Source organism: Mytilus trossulus, chromosome 14, assembly GCF_036588685.1.
Source record: "Mytilus trossulus isolate FHL-02 chromosome 14, PNRI_Mtr1.1.1.hap1, whole genome shotgun sequence".
NCBI classification, from domain to species: domain Eukaryota; kingdom Metazoa; phylum Mollusca; class Bivalvia; order Mytilida; family Mytilidae; genus Mytilus; species Mytilus trossulus.
The window spans coordinates 50,348,955-50,369,711 of NC_086386.1; the positions used below are offsets into that span (position 1 = coordinate 50,348,955).

The 20,757-nt window shown below is 36.6% G+C and overlaps 16 non-coding genes across 16 annotated transcripts; all 16 read left to right on the top strand.

The window, feature by feature from the left end:
• The first annotated feature begins 367 nt into the window (after nucleotides 1–367).
• Nucleotides 368–531, top strand: LOC134698329 (U1 spliceosomal RNA). The gene has a single exon (XR_010103293.1). It is a non-coding gene; the product is annotated as a U1 spliceosomal RNA (small nuclear RNA).
• Nucleotides 532–1,662: 1,131 nt separating this feature from the next.
• LOC134698330 (U1 spliceosomal RNA) lies at nucleotides 1,663–1,826 on the top strand. Its single transcript, XR_010103294.1, has one exon. It is a non-coding gene; the product is annotated as a U1 spliceosomal RNA (small nuclear RNA).
• A 1,131-nt stretch (nucleotides 1,827–2,957) lies between these two features.
• Nucleotides 2,958–3,121, top strand: LOC134698331 (U1 spliceosomal RNA). Its single transcript, XR_010103295.1, has one exon. It is a non-coding gene; the product is annotated as a U1 spliceosomal RNA (small nuclear RNA).
• A 1,131-nt stretch (nucleotides 3,122–4,252) lies between these two features.
• Nucleotides 4,253–4,416, top strand: LOC134698332 (U1 spliceosomal RNA). Its single transcript, XR_010103296.1, has one exon. It is a non-coding gene; the product is annotated as a U1 spliceosomal RNA (small nuclear RNA).
• Nucleotides 4,417–5,547: 1,131 nt separating this feature from the next.
• LOC134698437 (U1 spliceosomal RNA) lies at nucleotides 5,548–5,711 on the top strand. The gene has a single exon (XR_010103394.1). It is a non-coding gene; the product is annotated as a U1 spliceosomal RNA (small nuclear RNA).
• A 1,131-nt stretch (nucleotides 5,712–6,842) lies between these two features.
• LOC134698334 (U1 spliceosomal RNA) lies at nucleotides 6,843–7,006 on the top strand. The gene has a single exon (XR_010103298.1). It is a non-coding gene; the product is annotated as a U1 spliceosomal RNA (small nuclear RNA).
• Nucleotides 7,007–8,137: 1,131 nt separating this feature from the next.
• On the top strand, nucleotides 8,138–8,301 carry LOC134698335 (U1 spliceosomal RNA). The gene has a single exon (XR_010103299.1). It is a non-coding gene; the product is annotated as a U1 spliceosomal RNA (small nuclear RNA).
• Nucleotides 8,302–9,432: 1,131 nt separating this feature from the next.
• On the top strand, nucleotides 9,433–9,596 carry LOC134698336 (U1 spliceosomal RNA). Its single transcript, XR_010103300.1, has one exon. It is a non-coding gene; the product is annotated as a U1 spliceosomal RNA (small nuclear RNA).
• Nucleotides 9,597–10,727: 1,131 nt separating this feature from the next.
• LOC134698337 (U1 spliceosomal RNA) lies at nucleotides 10,728–10,891 on the top strand. The gene has a single exon (XR_010103301.1). It is a non-coding gene; the product is annotated as a U1 spliceosomal RNA (small nuclear RNA).
• A 1,131-nt stretch (nucleotides 10,892–12,022) lies between these two features.
• LOC134698338 (U1 spliceosomal RNA) lies at nucleotides 12,023–12,186 on the top strand. The gene has a single exon (XR_010103302.1). It is a non-coding gene; the product is annotated as a U1 spliceosomal RNA (small nuclear RNA).
• A 1,131-nt stretch (nucleotides 12,187–13,317) lies between these two features.
• On the top strand, nucleotides 13,318–13,481 carry LOC134698339 (U1 spliceosomal RNA). The gene has a single exon (XR_010103303.1). It is a non-coding gene; the product is annotated as a U1 spliceosomal RNA (small nuclear RNA).
• A 1,131-nt stretch (nucleotides 13,482–14,612) lies between these two features.
• Nucleotides 14,613–14,776, top strand: LOC134698341 (U1 spliceosomal RNA). The gene has a single exon (XR_010103304.1). It is a non-coding gene; the product is annotated as a U1 spliceosomal RNA (small nuclear RNA).
• A 1,131-nt stretch (nucleotides 14,777–15,907) lies between these two features.
• LOC134698342 (U1 spliceosomal RNA) lies at nucleotides 15,908–16,071 on the top strand. The gene has a single exon (XR_010103305.1). It is a non-coding gene; the product is annotated as a U1 spliceosomal RNA (small nuclear RNA).
• Nucleotides 16,072–17,202: 1,131 nt separating this feature from the next.
• Nucleotides 17,203–17,366, top strand: LOC134698343 (U1 spliceosomal RNA). Its single transcript, XR_010103306.1, has one exon. It is a non-coding gene; the product is annotated as a U1 spliceosomal RNA (small nuclear RNA).
• A 1,131-nt stretch (nucleotides 17,367–18,497) lies between these two features.
• Nucleotides 18,498–18,661, top strand: LOC134698344 (U1 spliceosomal RNA). Its single transcript, XR_010103307.1, has one exon. It is a non-coding gene; the product is annotated as a U1 spliceosomal RNA (small nuclear RNA).
• Nucleotides 18,662–19,792: 1,131 nt separating this feature from the next.
• LOC134698346 (U1 spliceosomal RNA) lies at nucleotides 19,793–19,956 on the top strand. Its single transcript, XR_010103309.1, has one exon. It is a non-coding gene; the product is annotated as a U1 spliceosomal RNA (small nuclear RNA).
• Nucleotides 19,957–20,757: the final 801 nt, after the last annotated feature.

The following is a 20,757-nucleotide window of genomic DNA, read 5'->3' on the forward strand; positions in this document are numbered from 1 at the left end:
AAAAACAATAAAGTTCTTGTTGGTTTTTTTTCCTTTATTGCGGAGGAGTGAATTTTAAACAATTATTGATATTCCGTGTGAAAGCATCATGGCGATCTGAACGTACGTAGTACGTTTTTAATCCACAGAGTTATCCTACTTTATTTGGTCCCTTTCAACAAATCGTCCTGAAAAAGTGTCCCGGTCTTTAATACACCAACGTGTTTCAATGAAATCAGTGGAAGGAGGCAAATGGCCCTCGATGCGAAGTCGATTTTTTTTATTGTATGTTTTAAATTGATGTATCGGCTGACTATAATATGTTCGAATACCTCTTTATAAAGTTACTCCTGATTTACTCAAATGGACAAATGTCAGATATCCAAGCATACTTACCTGGTACAGGGAGCACCGTGATCAAAAAGGCGGTCTCCCCAGGTCGAGGCCTTTCCATTGCACTCCGGTTAGGCTGAAGCCTGCGATTGCCCCAAATGTGGGCAACTCGGGTACGCAATTTTTTAGTGTGGGGGACTGCGTTCGCGCTATCCCCTGTTAATAAATCAAATGTAAAGAGAAGTTCCCAATAAATACTAAAACTTGAAACTGTTGTTAAACTTTTTCTTTGATACGCTGAGACTGTTCAGGAGTAGCGTAAATTATGATCGCAAACCGGTTTTCCACTCTTTTGTTTCATATCATTGTATTTCATCAATTTGAGTATACGATATAAAGAAGCAAATTAATTTCTCAGTCAGACAACTTGGTTTCTACACTTCATATAAGTAAGTTTTGTTTAAATCATTATCTCGTCATCCGTAAATTTCATGTTTTGCCTCTCCGTTTAAGTTACATAAAAAAAAATCCGCTTGCTACAAGTAAAAACTATAAATTAAGTTTGGAAGCTTATTCAATTTGCTTTACGATGAAAACAAGTTTTTGGTTGGCAAGTTATTTTTTTTTATTTGAAATAGTATGAAATTCAACTATACCTGTTAATTTGCATAAGAGGAAAATACGTGCATTTGATGAAAAGTGATGCCGTATTTTATTTGCCTGGCTATATTGAAAAAGCGGAAACTGCATGTGCAGCACGGACGGATTCAAGAAATAATCTCGCGACCTTTGTCGCCCTCCTTTATCAATTTTAAACGCAAATGATTGCTTTGCCGTCGATTTTTTTCCCCCGCACCAAATTGAGTAAATTTGATTTTAAAATTTTGCGCGTACACTGTAAAAATGGTAACTGAATTCGAAACAGAAGCAAACAGTGTTGTATGAACGAAAGGCAGTTACGAAATTGAAGCGACGAAGGAGGGAAAAACAATAAAGTTCTTGTTGGTTTTTTTTCCTTTATTGCGGAGGAGTGAATTTTAAACAATTATTGATATTCCGTGTGAAAGCATCATGGCGATCTGAACGTACGTAGTACGTTTTTAATCCACAGAGTTATCCTACTTTATTTGGTCCCTTTCAACAAATCGTCCTGAAAAAGTGTCCCGGTCTTTAATACACCAACGTGTTTCAATGAAATCAGTGGAAGGAGGCAAATGGCCCTCGATGCGAAGTCGATTTTTTTTATTGTATGTTTTAAATTGATGTATCGGCTGACTATAATATGTTCGAATACCTCTTTATAAAGTTACTCCTGATTTACTCAAATGGACAAATGTCAGATATCCAAGCATACTTACCTGGTACAGGGAGCACCGTGATCAAAAAGGCGGTCTCCCCAGGTCGAGGCCTTTCCATTGCACTCCGGTTAGGCTGAAGCCTGCGATTGCCCCAAATGTGGGCAACTCGGGTACGCAATTTTTTAGTGTGGGGGACTGCGTTCGCGCTATCCCCTGTTAATAAATCAAATGTAAAGAGAAGTTCCCAATAAATACTAAAACTTGAAACTGTTGTTAAACTTTTTCTTTGATACGCTGAGACTGTTCAGGAGTAGCGTAAATTATGATCGCAAACCGGTTTTCCACTCTTTTGTTTCATATCATTGTATTTCATCAATTTGAGTATACGATATAAAGAAGCAAATTAATTTCTCAGTCAGACAACTTGGTTTCTACACTTCATATAAGTAAGTTTTGTTTAAATCATTATCTCGTCATCCGTAAATTTCATGTTTTGCCTCTCCGTTTAAGTTACATAAAAAAAAATCCGCTTGCTACAAGTAAAAACTATAAATTAAGTTTGGAAGCTTATTCAATTTGCTTTACGATGAAAACAAGTTTTTGGTTGGCAAGTTATTTTTTTTTATTTGAAATAGTATGAAATTCAACTATACCTGTTAATTTGCATAAGAGGAAAATACGTGCATTTGATGAAAAGTGATGCCGTATTTTATTTGCCTGGCTATATTGAAAAAGCGGAAACTGCATGTGCAGCACGGACGGATTCAAGAAATAATCTCGCGACCTTTGTCGCCCTCCTTTATCAATTTTAAACGCAAATGATTGCTTTGCCGTCGATTTTTTTCCCCCGCACCAAATTGAGTAAATTTGATTTTAAAATTTTGCGCGTACACTGTAAAAATGGTAACTGAATTCGAAACAGAAGCAAACAGTGTTGTATGAACGAAAGGCAGTTACGAAATTGAAGCGACGAAGGAGGGAAAAACAATAAAGTTCTTGTTGGTTTTTTTTCCTTTATTGCGGAGGAGTGAATTTTAAACAATTATTGATATTCCGTGTGAAAGCATCATGGCGATCTGAACGTACGTAGTACGTTTTTAATCCACAGAGTTATCCTACTTTATTTGGTCCCTTTCAACAAATCGTCCTGAAAAAGTGTCCCGGTCTTTAATACACCAACGTGTTTCAATGAAATCAGTGGAAGGAGGCAAATGGCCCTCGATGCGAAGTCGATTTTTTTTATTGTATGTTTTAAATTGATGTATCGGCTGACTATAATATGTTCGAATACCTCTTTATAAAGTTACTCCTGATTTACTCAAATGGACAAATGTCAGATATCCAAGCATACTTACCTGGTACAGGGAGCACCGTGATCAAAAAGGCGGTCTCCCCAGGTCGAGGCCTTTCCATTGCACTCCGGTTAGGCTGAAGCCTGCGATTGCCCCAAATGTGGGCAACTCGGGTACGCAATTTTTTAGTGTGGGGGACTGCGTTCGCGCTATCCCCTGTTAATAAATCAAATGTAAAGAGAAGTTCCCAATAAATACTAAAACTTGAAACTGTTGTTAAACTTTTTCTTTGATACGCTGAGACTGTTCAGGAGTAGCGTAAATTATGATCGCAAACCGGTTTTCCACTCTTTTGTTTCATATCATTGTATTTCATCAATTTGAGTATACGATATAAAGAAGCAAATTAATTTCTCAGTCAGACAACTTGGTTTCTACACTTCATATAAGTAAGTTTTGTTTAAATCATTATCTCGTCATCCGTAAATTTCATGTTTTGCCTCTCCGTTTAAGTTACATAAAAAAAAATCCGCTTGCTACAAGTAAAAACTATAAATTAAGTTTGGAAGCTTATTCAATTTGCTTTACGATGAAAACAAGTTTTTGGTTGGCAAGTTATTTTTTTTTATTTGAAATAGTATGAAATTCAACTATACCTGTTAATTTGCATAAGAGGAAAATACGTGCATTTGATGAAAAGTGATGCCGTATTTTATTTGCCTGGCTATATTGAAAAAGCGGAAACTGCATGTGCAGCACGGACGGATTCAAGAAATAATCTCGCGACCTTTGTCGCCCTCCTTTATCAATTTTAAACGCAAATGATTGCTTTGCCGTCGATTTTTTTCCCCCGCACCAAATTGAGTAAATTTGATTTTAAAATTTTGCGCGTACACTGTAAAAATGGTAACTGAATTCGAAACAGAAGCAAACAGTGTTGTATGAACGAAAGGCAGTTACGAAATTGAAGCGACGAAGGAGGGAAAAACAATAAAGTTCTTGTTGGTTTTTTTTCCTTTATTGCGGAGGAGTGAATTTTAAACAATTATTGATATTCCGTGTGAAAGCATCATGGCGATCTGAACGTACGTAGTACGTTTTTAATCCACAGAGTTATCCTACTTTATTTGGTCCCTTTCAACAAATCGTCCTGAAAAAGTGTCCCGGTCTTTAATACACCAACGTGTTTCAATGAAATCAGTGGAAGGAGGCAAATGGCCCTCGATGCGAAGTCGATTTTTTTTATTGTATGTTTTAAATTGATGTATCGGCTGACTATAATATGTTCGAATACCTCTTTATAAAGTTACTCCTGATTTACTCAAATGGACAAATGTCAGATATCCAAGCATACTTACCTGGTACAGGGAGCACCGTGATCAAAAAGGCGGTCTCCCCAGGTCGAGGCCTTTCCATTGCACTCCGGTTAGGCTGAAGCCTGCGATTGCCCCAAATGTGGGCAACTCGGGTACGCAATTTTTTAGTGTGGGGGACTGCGTTCGCGCTATCCCCTGTTAATAAATCAAATGTAAAGAGAAGTTCCCAATAAATACTAAAACTTGAAACTGTTGTTAAACTTTTTCTTTGATACGCTGAGACTGTTCAGGAGTAGCGTAAATTATGATCGCAAACCGGTTTTCCACTCTTTTGTTTCATATCATTGTATTTCATCAATTTGAGTATACGATATAAAGAAGCAAATTAATTTCTCAGTCAGACAACTTGGTTTCTACACTTCATATAAGTAAGTTTTGTTTAAATCATTATCTCGTCATCCGTAAATTTCATGTTTTGCCTCTCCGTTTAAGTTACATAAAAAAAAATCCGCTTGCTACAAGTAAAAACTATAAATTAAGTTTGGAAGCTTATTCAATTTGCTTTACGATGAAAACAAGTTTTTGGTTGGCAAGTTATTTTTTTTTATTTGAAATAGTATGAAATTCAACTATACCTGTTAATTTGCATAAGAGGAAAATACGTGCATTTGATGAAAAGTGATGCCGTATTTTATTTGCCTGGCTATATTGAAAAAGCGGAAACTGCATGTGCAGCACGGACGGATTCAAGAAATAATCTCGCGACCTTTGTCGCCCTCCTTTATCAATTTTAAACGCAAATGATTGCTTTGCCGTCGATTTTTTTCCCCCGCACCAAATTGAGTAAATTTGATTTTAAAATTTTGCGCGTACACTGTAAAAATGGTAACTGAATTCGAAACAGAAGCAAACAGTGTTGTATGAACGAAAGGCAGTTACGAAATTGAAGCGACGAAGGAGGGAAAAACAATAAAGTTCTTGTTGGTTTTTTTTCCTTTATTGCGGAGGAGTGAATTTTAAACAATTATTGATATTCCGTGTGAAAGCATCATGGCGATCTGAACGTACGTAGTACGTTTTTAATCCACAGAGTTATCCTACTTTATTTGGTCCCTTTCAACAAATCGTCCTGAAAAAGTGTCCCGGTCTTTAATACACCAACGTGTTTCAATGAAATCAGTGGAAGGAGGCAAATGGCCCTCGATGCGAAGTCGATTTTTTTTATTGTATGTTTTAAATTGATGTATCGGCTGACTATAATATGTTCGAATACCTCTTTATAAAGTTACTCCTGATTTACTCAAATGGACAAATGTCAGATATCCAAGCATACTTACCTGGTACAGGGAGCACCGTGATCAAAAAGGCGGTCTCCCCAGGTCGAGGCCTTTCCATTGCACTCCGGTTAGGCTGAAGCCTGCGATTGCCTCAAATGTGGGCAACTCGGGTACGCAATTTTTTAGTGTGGGGGACTGCGTTCGCGCTATCCCCTGTTAATAAATCAAATGTAAAGAGAAGTTCCCAATAAATACTAAAACTTGAAACTGTTGTTAAACTTTTTCTTTGATACGCTGAGACTGTTCAGGAGTAGCGTAAATTATGATCGCAAACCGGTTTTCCACTCTTTTGTTTCATATCATTGTATTTCATCAATTTGAGTATACGATATAAAGAAGCAAATTAATTTCTCAGTCAGACAACTTGGTTTCTACACTTCATATAAGTAAGTTTTGTTTAAATCATTATCTCGTCATCCGTAAATTTCATGTTTTGCCTCTCCGTTTAAGTTACATAAAAAAAAATCCGCTTGCTACAAGTAAAAACTATAAATTAAGTTTGGAAGCTTATTCAATTTGCTTTACGATGAAAACAAGTTTTTGGTTGGCAAGTTATTTTTTTTTATTTGAAATAGTATGAAATTCAACTATACCTGTTAATTTGCATAAGAGGAAAATACGTGCATTTGATGAAAAGTGATGCCGTATTTTATTTGCCTGGCTATATTGAAAAAGCGGAAACTGCATGTGCAGCACGGACGGATTCAAGAAATAATCTCGCGACCTTTGTCGCCCTCCTTTATCAATTTTAAACGCAAATGATTGCTTTGCCGTCGATTTTTTTCCCCCGCACCAAATTGAGTAAATTTGATTTTAAAATTTTGCGCGTACACTGTAAAAATGGTAACTGAATTCGAAACAGAAGCAAACAGTGTTGTATGAACGAAAGGCAGTTACGAAATTGAAGCGACGAAGGAGGGAAAAACAATAAAGTTCTTGTTGGTTTTTTTTCCTTTATTGCGGAGGAGTGAATTTTAAACAATTATTGATATTCCGTGTGAAAGCATCATGGCGATCTGAACGTACGTAGTACGTTTTTAATCCACAGAGTTATCCTACTTTATTTGGTCCCTTTCAACAAATCGTCCTGAAAAAGTGTCCCGGTCTTTAATACACCAACGTGTTTCAATGAAATCAGTGGAAGGAGGCAAATGGCCCTCGATGCGAAGTCGATTTTTTTTATTGTATGTTTTAAATTGATGTATCGGCTGACTATAATATGTTCGAATACCTCTTTATAAAGTTACTCCTGATTTACTCAAATGGACAAATGTCAGATATCCAAGCATACTTACCTGGTACAGGGAGCACCGTGATCAAAAAGGCGGTCTCCCCAGGTCGAGGCCTTTCCATTGCACTCCGGTTAGGCTGAAGCCTGCGATTGCCCCAAATGTGGGCAACTCGGGTACGCAATTTTTTAGTGTGGGGGACTGCGTTCGCGCTATCCCCTGTTAATAAATCAAATGTAAAGAGAAGTTCCCAATAAATACTAAAACTTGAAACTGTTGTTAAACTTTTTCTTTGATACGCTGAGACTGTTCAGGAGTAGCGTAAATTATGATCGCAAACCGGTTTTCCACTCTTTTGTTTCATATCATTGTATTTCATCAATTTGAGTATACGATATAAAGAAGCAAATTAATTTCTCAGTCAGACAACTTGGTTTCTACACTTCATATAAGTAAGTTTTGTTTAAATCATTATCTCGTCATCCGTAAATTTCATGTTTTGCCTCTCCGTTTAAGTTACATAAAAAAAAATCCGCTTGCTACAAGTAAAAACTATAAATTAAGTTTGGAAGCTTATTCAATTTGCTTTACGATGAAAACAAGTTTTTGGTTGGCAAGTTATTTTTTTTTATTTGAAATAGTATGAAATTCAACTATACCTGTTAATTTGCATAAGAGGAAAATACGTGCATTTGATGAAAAGTGATGCCGTATTTTATTTGCCTGGCTATATTGAAAAAGCGGAAACTGCATGTGCAGCACGGACGGATTCAAGAAATAATCTCGCGACCTTTGTCGCCCTCCTTTATCAATTTTAAACGCAAATGATTGCTTTGCCGTCGATTTTTTTCCCCCGCACCAAATTGAGTAAATTTGATTTTAAAATTTTGCGCGTACACTGTAAAAATGGTAACTGAATTCGAAACAGAAGCAAACAGTGTTGTATGAACGAAAGGCAGTTACGAAATTGAAGCGACGAAGGAGGGAAAAACAATAAAGTTCTTGTTGGTTTTTTTTCCTTTATTGCGGAGGAGTGAATTTTAAACAATTATTGATATTCCGTGTGAAAGCATCATGGCGATCTGAACGTACGTAGTACGTTTTTAATCCACAGAGTTATCCTACTTTATTTGGTCCCTTTCAACAAATCGTCCTGAAAAAGTGTCCCGGTCTTTAATACACCAACGTGTTTCAATGAAATCAGTGGAAGGAGGCAAATGGCCCTCGATGCGAAGTCGATTTTTTTTATTGTATGTTTTAAATTGATGTATCGGCTGACTATAATATGTTCGAATACCTCTTTATAAAGTTACTCCTGATTTACTCAAATGGACAAATGTCAGATATCCAAGCATACTTACCTGGTACAGGGAGCACCGTGATCAAAAAGGCGGTCTCCCCAGGTCGAGGCCTTTCCATTGCACTCCGGTTAGGCTGAAGCCTGCGATTGCCCCAAATGTGGGCAACTCGGGTACGCAATTTTTTAGTGTGGGGGACTGCGTTCGCGCTATCCCCTGTTAATAAATCAAATGTAAAGAGAAGTTCCCAATAAATACTAAAACTTGAAACTGTTGTTAAACTTTTTCTTTGATACGCTGAGACTGTTCAGGAGTAGCGTAAATTATGATCGCAAACCGGTTTTCCACTCTTTTGTTTCATATCATTGTATTTCATCAATTTGAGTATACGATATAAAGAAGCAAATTAATTTCTCAGTCAGACAACTTGGTTTCTACACTTCATATAAGTAAGTTTTGTTTAAATCATTATCTCGTCATCCGTAAATTTCATGTTTTGCCTCTCCGTTTAAGTTACATAAAAAAAAATCCGCTTGCTACAAGTAAAAACTATAAATTAAGTTTGGAAGCTTATTCAATTTGCTTTACGATGAAAACAAGTTTTTGGTTGGCAAGTTATTTTTTTTTATTTGAAATAGTATGAAATTCAACTATACCTGTTAATTTGCATAAGAGGAAAATACGTGCATTTGATGAAAAGTGATGCCGTATTTTATTTGCCTGGCTATATTGAAAAAGCGGAAACTGCATGTGCAGCACGGACGGATTCAAGAAATAATCTCGCGACCTTTGTCGCCCTCCTTTATCAATTTTAAACGCAAATGATTGCTTTGCCGTCGATTTTTTTCCCCCGCACCAAATTGAGTAAATTTGATTTTAAAATTTTGCGCGTACACTGTAAAAATGGTAACTGAATTCGAAACAGAAGCAAACAGTGTTGTATGAACGAAAGGCAGTTACGAAATTGAAGCGACGAAGGAGGGAAAAACAATAAAGTTCTTGTTGGTTTTTTTTCCTTTATTGCGGAGGAGTGAATTTTAAACAATTATTGATATTCCGTGTGAAAGCATCATGGCGATCTGAACGTACGTAGTACGTTTTTAATCCACAGAGTTATCCTACTTTATTTGGTCCCTTTCAACAAATCGTCCTGAAAAAGTGTCCCGGTCTTTAATACACCAACGTGTTTCAATGAAATCAGTGGAAGGAGGCAAATGGCCCTCGATGCGAAGTCGATTTTTTTTATTGTATGTTTTAAATTGATGTATCGGCTGACTATAATATGTTCGAATACCTCTTTATAAAGTTACTCCTGATTTACTCAAATGGACAAATGTCAGATATCCAAGCATACTTACCTGGTACAGGGAGCACCGTGATCAAAAAGGCGGTCTCCCCAGGTCGAGGCCTTTCCATTGCACTCCGGTTAGGCTGAAGCCTGCGATTGCCCCAAATGTGGGCAACTCGGGTACGCAATTTTTTAGTGTGGGGGACTGCGTTCGCGCTATCCCCTGTTAATAAATCAAATGTAAAGAGAAGTTCCCAATAAATACTAAAACTTGAAACTGTTGTTAAACTTTTTCTTTGATACGCTGAGACTGTTCAGGAGTAGCGTAAATTATGATCGCAAACCGGTTTTCCACTCTTTTGTTTCATATCATTGTATTTCATCAATTTGAGTATACGATATAAAGAAGCAAATTAATTTCTCAGTCAGACAACTTGGTTTCTACACTTCATATAAGTAAGTTTTGTTTAAATCATTATCTCGTCATCCGTAAATTTCATGTTTTGCCTCTCCGTTTAAGTTACATAAAAAAAAATCCGCTTGCTACAAGTAAAAACTATAAATTAAGTTTGGAAGCTTATTCAATTTGCTTTACGATGAAAACAAGTTTTTGGTTGGCAAGTTATTTTTTTTTATTTGAAATAGTATGAAATTCAACTATACCTGTTAATTTGCATAAGAGGAAAATACGTGCATTTGATGAAAAGTGATGCCGTATTTTATTTGCCTGGCTATATTGAAAAAGCGGAAACTGCATGTGCAGCACGGACGGATTCAAGAAATAATCTCGCGACCTTTGTCGCCCTCCTTTATCAATTTTAAACGCAAATGATTGCTTTGCCGTCGATTTTTTTCCCCCGCACCAAATTGAGTAAATTTGATTTTAAAATTTTGCGCGTACACTGTAAAAATGGTAACTGAATTCGAAACAGAAGCAAACAGTGTTGTATGAACGAAAGGCAGTTACGAAATTGAAGCGACGAAGGAGGGAAAAACAATAAAGTTCTTGTTGGTTTTTTTTCCTTTATTGCGGAGGAGTGAATTTTAAACAATTATTGATATTCCGTGTGAAAGCATCATGGCGATCTGAACGTACGTAGTACGTTTTTAATCCACAGAGTTATCCTACTTTATTTGGTCCCTTTCAACAAATCGTCCTGAAAAAGTGTCCCGGTCTTTAATACACCAACGTGTTTCAATGAAATCAGTGGAAGGAGGCAAATGGCCCTCGATGCGAAGTCGATTTTTTTTATTGTATGTTTTAAATTGATGTATCGGCTGACTATAATATGTTCGAATACCTCTTTATAAAGTTACTCCTGATTTACTCAAATGGACAAATGTCAGATATCCAAGCATACTTACCTGGTACAGGGAGCACCGTGATCAAAAAGGCGGTCTCCCCAGGTCGAGGCCTTTCCATTGCACTCCGGTTAGGCTGAAGCCTGCGATTGCCCCAAATGTGGGCAACTCGGGTACGCAATTTTTTAGTGTGGGGGACTGCGTTCGCGCTATCCCCTGTTAATAAATCAAATGTAAAGAGAAGTTCCCAATAAATACTAAAACTTGAAACTGTTGTTAAACTTTTTCTTTGATACGCTGAGACTGTTCAGGAGTAGCGTAAATTATGATCGCAAACCGGTTTTCCACTCTTTTGTTTCATATCATTGTATTTCATCAATTTGAGTATACGATATAAAGAAGCAAATTAATTTCTCAGTCAGACAACTTGGTTTCTACACTTCATATAAGTAAGTTTTGTTTAAATCATTATCTCGTCATCCGTAAATTTCATGTTTTGCCTCTCCGTTTAAGTTACATAAAAAAAAATCCGCTTGCTACAAGTAAAAACTATAAATTAAGTTTGGAAGCTTATTCAATTTGCTTTACGATGAAAACAAGTTTTTGGTTGGCAAGTTATTTTTTTTTATTTGAAATAGTATGAAATTCAACTATACCTGTTAATTTGCATAAGAGGAAAATACGTGCATTTGATGAAAAGTGATGCCGTATTTTATTTGCCTGGCTATATTGAAAAAGCGGAAACTGCATGTGCAGCACGGACGGATTCAAGAAATAATCTCGCGACCTTTGTCGCCCTCCTTTATCAATTTTAAACGCAAATGATTGCTTTGCCGTCGATTTTTTTCCCCCGCACCAAATTGAGTAAATTTGATTTTAAAATTTTGCGCGTACACTGTAAAAATGGTAACTGAATTCGAAACAGAAGCAAACAGTGTTGTATGAACGAAAGGCAGTTACGAAATTGAAGCGACGAAGGAGGGAAAAACAATAAAGTTCTTGTTGGTTTTTTTTCCTTTATTGCGGAGGAGTGAATTTTAAACAATTATTGATATTCCGTGTGAAAGCATCATGGCGATCTGAACGTACGTAGTACGTTTTTAATCCACAGAGTTATCCTACTTTATTTGGTCCCTTTCAACAAATCGTCCTGAAAAAGTGTCCCGGTCTTTAATACACCAACGTGTTTCAATGAAATCAGTGGAAGGAGGCAAATGGCCCTCGATGCGAAGTCGATTTTTTTTATTGTATGTTTTAAATTGATGTATCGGCTGACTATAATATGTTCGAATACCTCTTTATAAAGTTACTCCTGATTTACTCAAATGGACAAATGTCAGATATCCAAGCATACTTACCTGGTACAGGGAGCACCGTGATCAAAAAGGCGGTCTCCCCAGGTCGAGGCCTTTCCATTGCACTCCGGTTAGGCTGAAGCCTGCGATTGCCCCAAATGTGGGCAACTCGGGTACGCAATTTTTTAGTGTGGGGGACTGCGTTCGCGCTATCCCCTGTTAATAAATCAAATGTAAAGAGAAGTTCCCAATAAATACTAAAACTTGAAACTGTTGTTAAACTTTTTCTTTGATACGCTGAGACTGTTCAGGAGTAGCGTAAATTATGATCGCAAACCGGTTTTCCACTCTTTTGTTTCATATCATTGTATTTCATCAATTTGAGTATACGATATAAAGAAGCAAATTAATTTCTCAGTCAGACAACTTGGTTTCTACACTTCATATAAGTAAGTTTTGTTTAAATCATTATCTCGTCATCCGTAAATTTCATGTTTTGCCTCTCCGTTTAAGTTACATAAAAAAAAATCCGCTTGCTACAAGTAAAAACTATAAATTAAGTTTGGAAGCTTATTCAATTTGCTTTACGATGAAAACAAGTTTTTGGTTGGCAAGTTATTTTTTTTTATTTGAAATAGTATGAAATTCAACTATACCTGTTAATTTGCATAAGAGGAAAATACGTGCATTTGATGAAAAGTGATGCCGTATTTTATTTGCCTGGCTATATTGAAAAAGCGGAAACTGCATGTGCAGCACGGACGGATTCAAGAAATAATCTCGCGACCTTTGTCGCCCTCCTTTATCAATTTTAAACGCAAATGATTGCTTTGCCGTCGATTTTTTTCCCCCGCACCAAATTGAGTAAATTTGATTTTAAAATTTTGCGCGTACACTGTAAAAATGGTAACTGAATTCGAAACAGAAGCAAACAGTGTTGTATGAACGAAAGGCAGTTACGAAATTGAAGCGACGAAGGAGGGAAAAACAATAAAGTTCTTGTTGGTTTTTTTTCCTTTATTGCGGAGGAGTGAATTTTAAACAATTATTGATATTCCGTGTGAAAGCATCATGGCGATCTGAACGTACGTAGTACGTTTTTAATCCACAGAGTTATCCTACTTTATTTGGTCCCTTTCAACAAATCGTCCTGAAAAAGTGTCCCGGTCTTTAATACACCAACGTGTTTCAATGAAATCAGTGGAAGGAGGCAAATGGCCCTCGATGCGAAGTCGATTTTTTTTATTGTATGTTTTAAATTGATGTATCGGCTGACTATAATATGTTCGAATACCTCTTTATAAAGTTACTCCTGATTTACTCAAATGGACAAATGTCAGATATCCAAGCATACTTACCTGGTACAGGGAGCACCGTGATCAAAAAGGCGGTCTCCCCAGGTCGAGGCCTTTCCATTGCACTCCGGTTAGGCTGAAGCCTGCGATTGCCCCAAATGTGGGCAACTCGGGTACGCAATTTTTTAGTGTGGGGGACTGCGTTCGCGCTATCCCCTGTTAATAAATCAAATGTAAAGAGAAGTTCCCAATAAATACTAAAACTTGAAACTGTTGTTAAACTTTTTCTTTGATACGCTGAGACTGTTCAGGAGTAGCGTAAATTATGATCGCAAACCGGTTTTCCACTCTTTTGTTTCATATCATTGTATTTCATCAATTTGAGTATACGATATAAAGAAGCAAATTAATTTCTCAGTCAGACAACTTGGTTTCTACACTTCATATAAGTAAGTTTTGTTTAAATCATTATCTCGTCATCCGTAAATTTCATGTTTTGCCTCTCCGTTTAAGTTACATAAAAAAAAATCCGCTTGCTACAAGTAAAAACTATAAATTAAGTTTGGAAGCTTATTCAATTTGCTTTACGATGAAAACAAGTTTTTGGTTGGCAAGTTATTTTTTTTTATTTGAAATAGTATGAAATTCAACTATACCTGTTAATTTGCATAAGAGGAAAATACGTGCATTTGATGAAAAGTGATGCCGTATTTTATTTGCCTGGCTATATTGAAAAAGCGGAAACTGCATGTGCAGCACGGACGGATTCAAGAAATAATCTCGCGACCTTTGTCGCCCTCCTTTATCAATTTTAAACGCAAATGATTGCTTTGCCGTCGATTTTTTTCCCCCGCACCAAATTGAGTAAATTTGATTTTAAAATTTTGCGCGTACACTGTAAAAATGGTAACTGAATTCGAAACAGAAGCAAACAGTGTTGTATGAACGAAAGGCAGTTACGAAATTGAAGCGACGAAGGAGGGAAAAACAATAAAGTTCTTGTTGGTTTTTTTTCCTTTATTGCGGAGGAGTGAATTTTAAACAATTATTGATATTCCGTGTGAAAGCATCATGGCGATCTGAACGTACGTAGTACGTTTTTAATCCACAGAGTTATCCTACTTTATTTGGTCCCTTTCAACAAATCGTCCTGAAAAAGTGTCCCGGTCTTTAATACACCAACGTGTTTCAATGAAATCAGTGGAAGGAGGCAAATGGCCCTCGATGCGAAGTCGATTTTTTTTATTGTATGTTTTAAATTGATGTATCGGCTGACTATAATATGTTCGAATACCTCTTTATAAAGTTACTCCTGATTTACTCAAATGGACAAATGTCAGATATCCAAGCATACTTACCTGGTACAGGGAGCACCGTGATCAAAAAGGCGGTCTCCCCAGGTCGAGGCCTTTCCATTGCACTCCGGTTAGGCTGAAGCCTGCGATTGCCCCAAATGTGGGCAACTCGGGTACGCAATTTTTTAGTGTGGGGGACTGCGTTCGCGCTATCCCCTGTTAATAAATCAAATGTAAAGAGAAGTTCCCAATAAATACTAAAACTTGAAACTGTTGTTAAACTTTTTCTTTGATACGCTGAGACTGTTCAGGAGTAGCGTAAATTATGATCGCAAACCGGTTTTCCACTCTTTTGTTTCATATCATTGTATTTCATCAATTTGAGTATACGATATAAAGAAGCAAATTAATTTCTCAGTCAGACAACTTGGTTTCTACACTTCATATAAGTAAGTTTTGTTTAAATCATTATCTCGTCATCCGTAAATTTCATGTTTTGCCTCTCCGTTTAAGTTACATAAAAAAAAATCCGCTTGCTACAAGTAAAAACTATAAATTAAGTTTGGAAGCTTATTCAATTTGCTTTACGATGAAAACAAGTTTTTGGTTGGCAAGTTATTTTTTTTTATTTGAAATAGTATGAAATTCAACTATACCTGTTAATTTGCATAAGAGGAAAATACGTGCATTTGATGAAAAGTGATGCCGTATTTTATTTGCCTGGCTATATTGAAAAAGCGGAAACTGCATGTGCAGCACGGACGGATTCAAGAAATAATCTCGCGACCTTTGTCGCCCTCCTTTATCAATTTTAAACGCAAATGATTGCTTTGCCGTCGATTTTTTTCCCCCGCACCAAATTGAGTAAATTTGATTTTAAAATTTTGCGCGTACACTGTAAAAATGGTAACTGAATTCGAAACAGAAGCAAACAGTGTTGTATGAACGAAAGGCAGTTACGAAATTGAAGCGACGAAGGAGGGAAAAACAATAAAGTTCTTGTTGGTTTTTTTTCCTTTATTGCGGAGGAGTGAATTTTAAACAATTATTGATATTCCGTGTGAAAGCATCATGGCGATCTGAACGTACGTAGTACGTTTTTAATCCACAGAGTTATCCTACTTTATTTGGTCCCTTTCAACAAATCGTCCTGAAAAAGTGTCCCGGTCTTTAATACACCAACGTGTTTCAATGAAATCAGTGGAAGGAGGCAAATGGCCCTCGATGCGAAGTCGATTTTTTTTATTGTATGTTTTAAATTGATGTATCGGCTGACTATAATATGTTCGAATACCTCTTTATAAAGTTACTCCTGATTTACTCAAATGGACAAATGTCAGATATCCAAGCATACTTACCTGGTACAGGGAGCACCGTGATCAAAAAGGCGGTCTCCCCAGGTCGAGGCCTTTCCATTGCACTCCGGTTAGGCTGAAGCCTGCGATTGCCCCAAATGTGGGCAACTCGGGTACGCAATTTTTTAGTGTGGGGGACTGCGTTCGCGCTATCCCCTGTTAATAAATCAAATGTAAAGAGAAGTTCCCAATAAATACTAAAACTTGAAACTGTTGTTAAACTTTTTCTTTGATACGCTGAGACTGTTCAGGAGTAGCGTAAATTATGATCGCAAACCGGTTTTCCACTCTTTTGTTTCATATCATTGTATTTCATCAATTTGAGTATACGATATAAAGAAGCAAATTAATTTCTCAGTCAGACAACTTGGTTTCTACACTTCATATAAGTAAGTTTTGTTTAAATCATTATCTCGTCATCCGTAAATTTCATGTTTTGCCTCTCCGTTTAAGTTACATAAAAAAAAATCCGCTTGCTACAAGTAAAAACTATAAATTAAGTTTGGAAGCTTATTCAATTTGCTTTACGATGAAAACAAGTTTTTGGTTGGCAAGTTATTTTTTTTTATTTGAAATAGTATGAAATTCAACTATACCTGTTAATTTGCATAAGAGGAAAATACGTGCATTTGATGAAAAGTGATGCCGTATTTTATTTGCCTGGCTATATTGAAAAAGCGGAAACTGCATGTGCAGCACGGACGGATTCAAGAAATAATCTCGCGACCTTTGTCGCCCTCCTTTATCAATTTTAAACGCAAATGATTGCTTTGCCGTCGATTTTTTTCCCCCGCACCAAATTGAGTAAATTTGATTTTAAAATTTTGCGCGTACACTGTAAAAATGGTAACTGAATTCGAAACAGAAGCAAACAGTGTTGTATGAACGAAAGGCAGTTACGAAATTGAAGCGACGAAGGAGGGAAAAACAATAAAGTTCTTGTTGGTTTTTTTTCCTTTATTGCGGAGGAGTGAATTTTAAACAATTATTGATATTCCGTGTGAAAGCATCATGGCGATCTGAACGTACGTAGTACGTTTTTAATCCACAGAGTTATCCTACTTTATTTGGTCCCTTTCAACAAATCGTCCTGAAAAAGTGTCCCGGTCTTTAATACACCAACGTGTTTCAATGAAATCAGTGGAAGGAGGCAAATGGCCCTCGATGCGAAGTCGATTTTTTTTATTGTATGTTTTAAATTGATGTATCGGCTGACTATAATATGTTCGAATACCTCTTTATAAAGTTACTCCTGATTTACTCAAATGGACAAATGTCAGATATCCAAGCATACTTACCTGGTACAGGGAGCACCGTGATCAAAAAGGCGGTCTCCCCAGGTCGAGGCCTTTCCATTGCACTCCGGTTAGGCTGAAGCCTGCGATTGCCCCAAATGTGGGCAACTCGGGTACGCAATTTTTTAGTGTGGGGGACTGCGTTCGCGCTATCCCCTGTTAATAAATCAAATGTAAAGAGAAGTTCCCAATAAATACTAAAACTTGAAACTGTTGTTAAACTTTTTCTTTGATACGCTGAGACTGTTCAGGAGTAGCGTAAATTATGATCGCAAACCGGTTTTCCACTCTTTTGTTTCATATCATTGTATTTCATCAATTTGAGTATACGATATAAAGAAGCAAATTAATTTCTCAGTCAGACAACTTGGTTTCTACACTTCATATAAGTAAGTTTTGTTTAAATCATTATCTCGTCATCCGTAAATTTCATGTTTTGCCTCTCCGTTTAAGTTACATAAAAAAAAATCCGCTTGCTACAAGTAAAAACTATAAATTAAGTTTGGAAGCTTATTCAATTTGCTTTACGATGAAAACAAGTTTTTGGTTGGCAAGTTATTTTTTTTTATTTGAAATAGTATGAAATTCAACTATACCTGTTAATTTGCATAAGAGGAAAATACGTGCATTTGATGAAAAGTGATGCCGTATTTTATTTGCCTGGCTATATTGAAAAAGCGGAAACTGCATGTGCAGCACGGACGGATTCAAGAAATAATCTCGCGACCTTTGTCGCCCTCCTTTATCAATTTTAAACGCAAATGATTGCTTTGCCGTCGATTTTTTTCCCCCGCACCAAATTGAGTAAATTTGATTTTAAAATTTTGCGCGTACACTGTAAAAATGGTAACTGAATTCGAAACAGAAGCAAACAGTGTTGTATGAACGAAAGGCAGTTACGAAATTGAAGCGACGAAGGAGGGAAAAACAATAAAGTTCTTGTTGGTTTTTTTTCCTTTATTGCGGAGGAGTGAATTTTAAACAATTATTGATATTCCGTGTGAAAGCATCATGGCGATCTGAACGTACGTAGTACGTTTTTAATCCACAGAGTTATCCTACTTTATTTGGTCCCTTTCAACAAATCGTCCTGAAAAAGTGTCCCGGTCTTTAATACACCAACGTGTTTCAATGAAATCAGTGGAAGGAGGCAAATGGCCCTCGATGCGAAGTCGATTTTTTTTATTGTATGTTTTAAATTGATGTATCGGCTGACTATAATATGTTCGAATACCTCTTTATAAAGTTACTCCTGATTTACTCAAATGGACAAATGTCAGATATCCAAGCATACTTACCTGGTACAGGGAGCACCGTGATCAAAAAGGCGGTCTCCCCAGGTCGAGGCCTTTCCATTGCACTCCGGTTAGGCTGAAGCCTGCGATTGCCCCAAATGTGGGCAACTCGGGTACGCAATTTTTTAGTGTGGGGGACTGCGTTCGCGCTATCCCCTGTTAATAAATCAAATGTAAAGAGAAGTTCCCAATAAATACTAAAACTTGAAACTGTTGTTAAACTTTTTCTTTGATACGCTGAGACTGTTCAGGAGTAGCGTAAATTATGATCGCAAACCGGTTTTCCACTCTTTTGTTTCATATCATTGTATTTCATCAATTTGAGTATACGATATAAAGAAGCAAATTAATTTCTCAGTCAGACAACTTGGTTTCTACACTTCATATAAGTAAGTTTTGTTTAAATCATTATCTCGTCATCCGTAAATTTCATGTTTTGCCTCTCCGTTTAAGTTACATAAAAAAAAATCCGCTTGCTACAAGTAAAAACTATAAATTAAGTTTGGAAGCTTATTCAATTTGCTTTACGATGAAAACAAGTTTTTGGTTGGCAAGTTATTTTTTTTTATTTGAAATAGTATGAAATTCAACTATACCTGTTAATTTGCATAAGAGGAAAATACGTGCATTTGATGAAAAGTGATGCCGTATTTTATTTGCCTGGCTATATTGAAAAAGCGGAAACTGCATGTGCAGCACGGACGGATTCAAGAAATAATCTCGCGACCTTTGTCGCCCTCCTTTATCAATTTTAAACGCAAATGATTGCTTTGCCGTCGATTTTTTTCCCCCGCACCAAATTGAGTAAATTTGATTTTAAAATTTTGCGCGTACACTGTAAAAATGGTAACTGAATTCGAAACAGAAGCAAACAGTGTTGTATGAACGAAAGGCAGTTACGAAATTGAAGCGACGAAGGAGGGAAAAACAATAAAGTTCTTGTTGGTTTTTTTTCCTTTATTGCGGAGGAGTGAATTTTAAACAATTATTGATATTCCGTGTGAAAGCATCATGGCGATCTGAACGTACGTAGTACGTTTTTAATCCACAGAGTTATCCTACTTTATTTGGTCCCTTTCAACAAATCGTCCTGAAAAAGTGTCCCGGTCTTTAATACACCAACGTGTTTCAATGAAATCAGTGGAAGGAGGCAAATGGCCCTCGATGCGAAGTCGATTTTTTTTATTGTATGTTTTAAATTGATGTATCGGCTGACTATAATATGTTCGAATACCTCTTTATAAAGTTACTCCTGATTTACTCAAATGGACAAATGTCAGATATCCAAGCATACTTACCTGGTACAGGGAGCACCGTGATCAAAAAGGCGGTCTCCCCAGGTCGAGGCCTTTCCATTGCACTCCGGTTAGGCTGAAGCCTGCGATTGCCCCAAATGTGGGCAACTCGGGTACGCAATTTTTTAGTGTGGGGGACTGCGTTCGCGCTATCCCCTGTTAATAAATCAAATGTAAAGAGAAGTTCCCAATAAATACTAAAACTTGAAACTGTTGTTAAACTTTTTCTTTGATACGCTGAGACTGTTCAGGAGTAGCGTAAATTATGATCGCAAACCGGTTTTCCACTCTTTTGTTTCATATCATTGTATTTCATCAATTTGAGTATACGATATAAAGAAGCAAATTAATTTCTCAGTCAGACAACTTGGTTTCTACACTTCATATAAGTAAGTTTTGTTTAAATCATTATCTCGTCATCCGTAAATTTCATGTTTTGCCTCTCCGTTTAAGTTACATAAAAAAAAATCCGCTTGCTACAAGTAAAAACTATAAATTAAGTTTGGAAGCTTATTCAATTTGCTTTACGATGAAAACAAGTTTTTGGTTGGCAAGTTATTTTTTTTTATTTGAAATAGTATGAAATTCAACTATACCTGTTAATTTGCATAAGAGGAAAATACGTGCATTTGATGAAAAGTGATGCCGTATTTTATTTGCCTGGCTATATTGAAAAAGCGGAAACTGCATGTGCAGCACGGACGGATTCAAGAAATAATCTCGCGACCTTTGTCGCCCTCCTTTATCAATTTTAAACGCAAATGATTGCTTTGCCGTCGATTTTTTTTCCCCCGCACCAAATTGAGTAAATTTGATTTTAAAATTTTGCGCGTACACTGTAAAAATGGTAACTGAATTCGAAACAGAAGCAAACAGTGTTGTATGAACGAAAGGCAGTTACGAAATTGAAGCGACGAAGGAGGGAAAAACAATAAAGTTCTTGTTGGTTTTTTTTTCCTT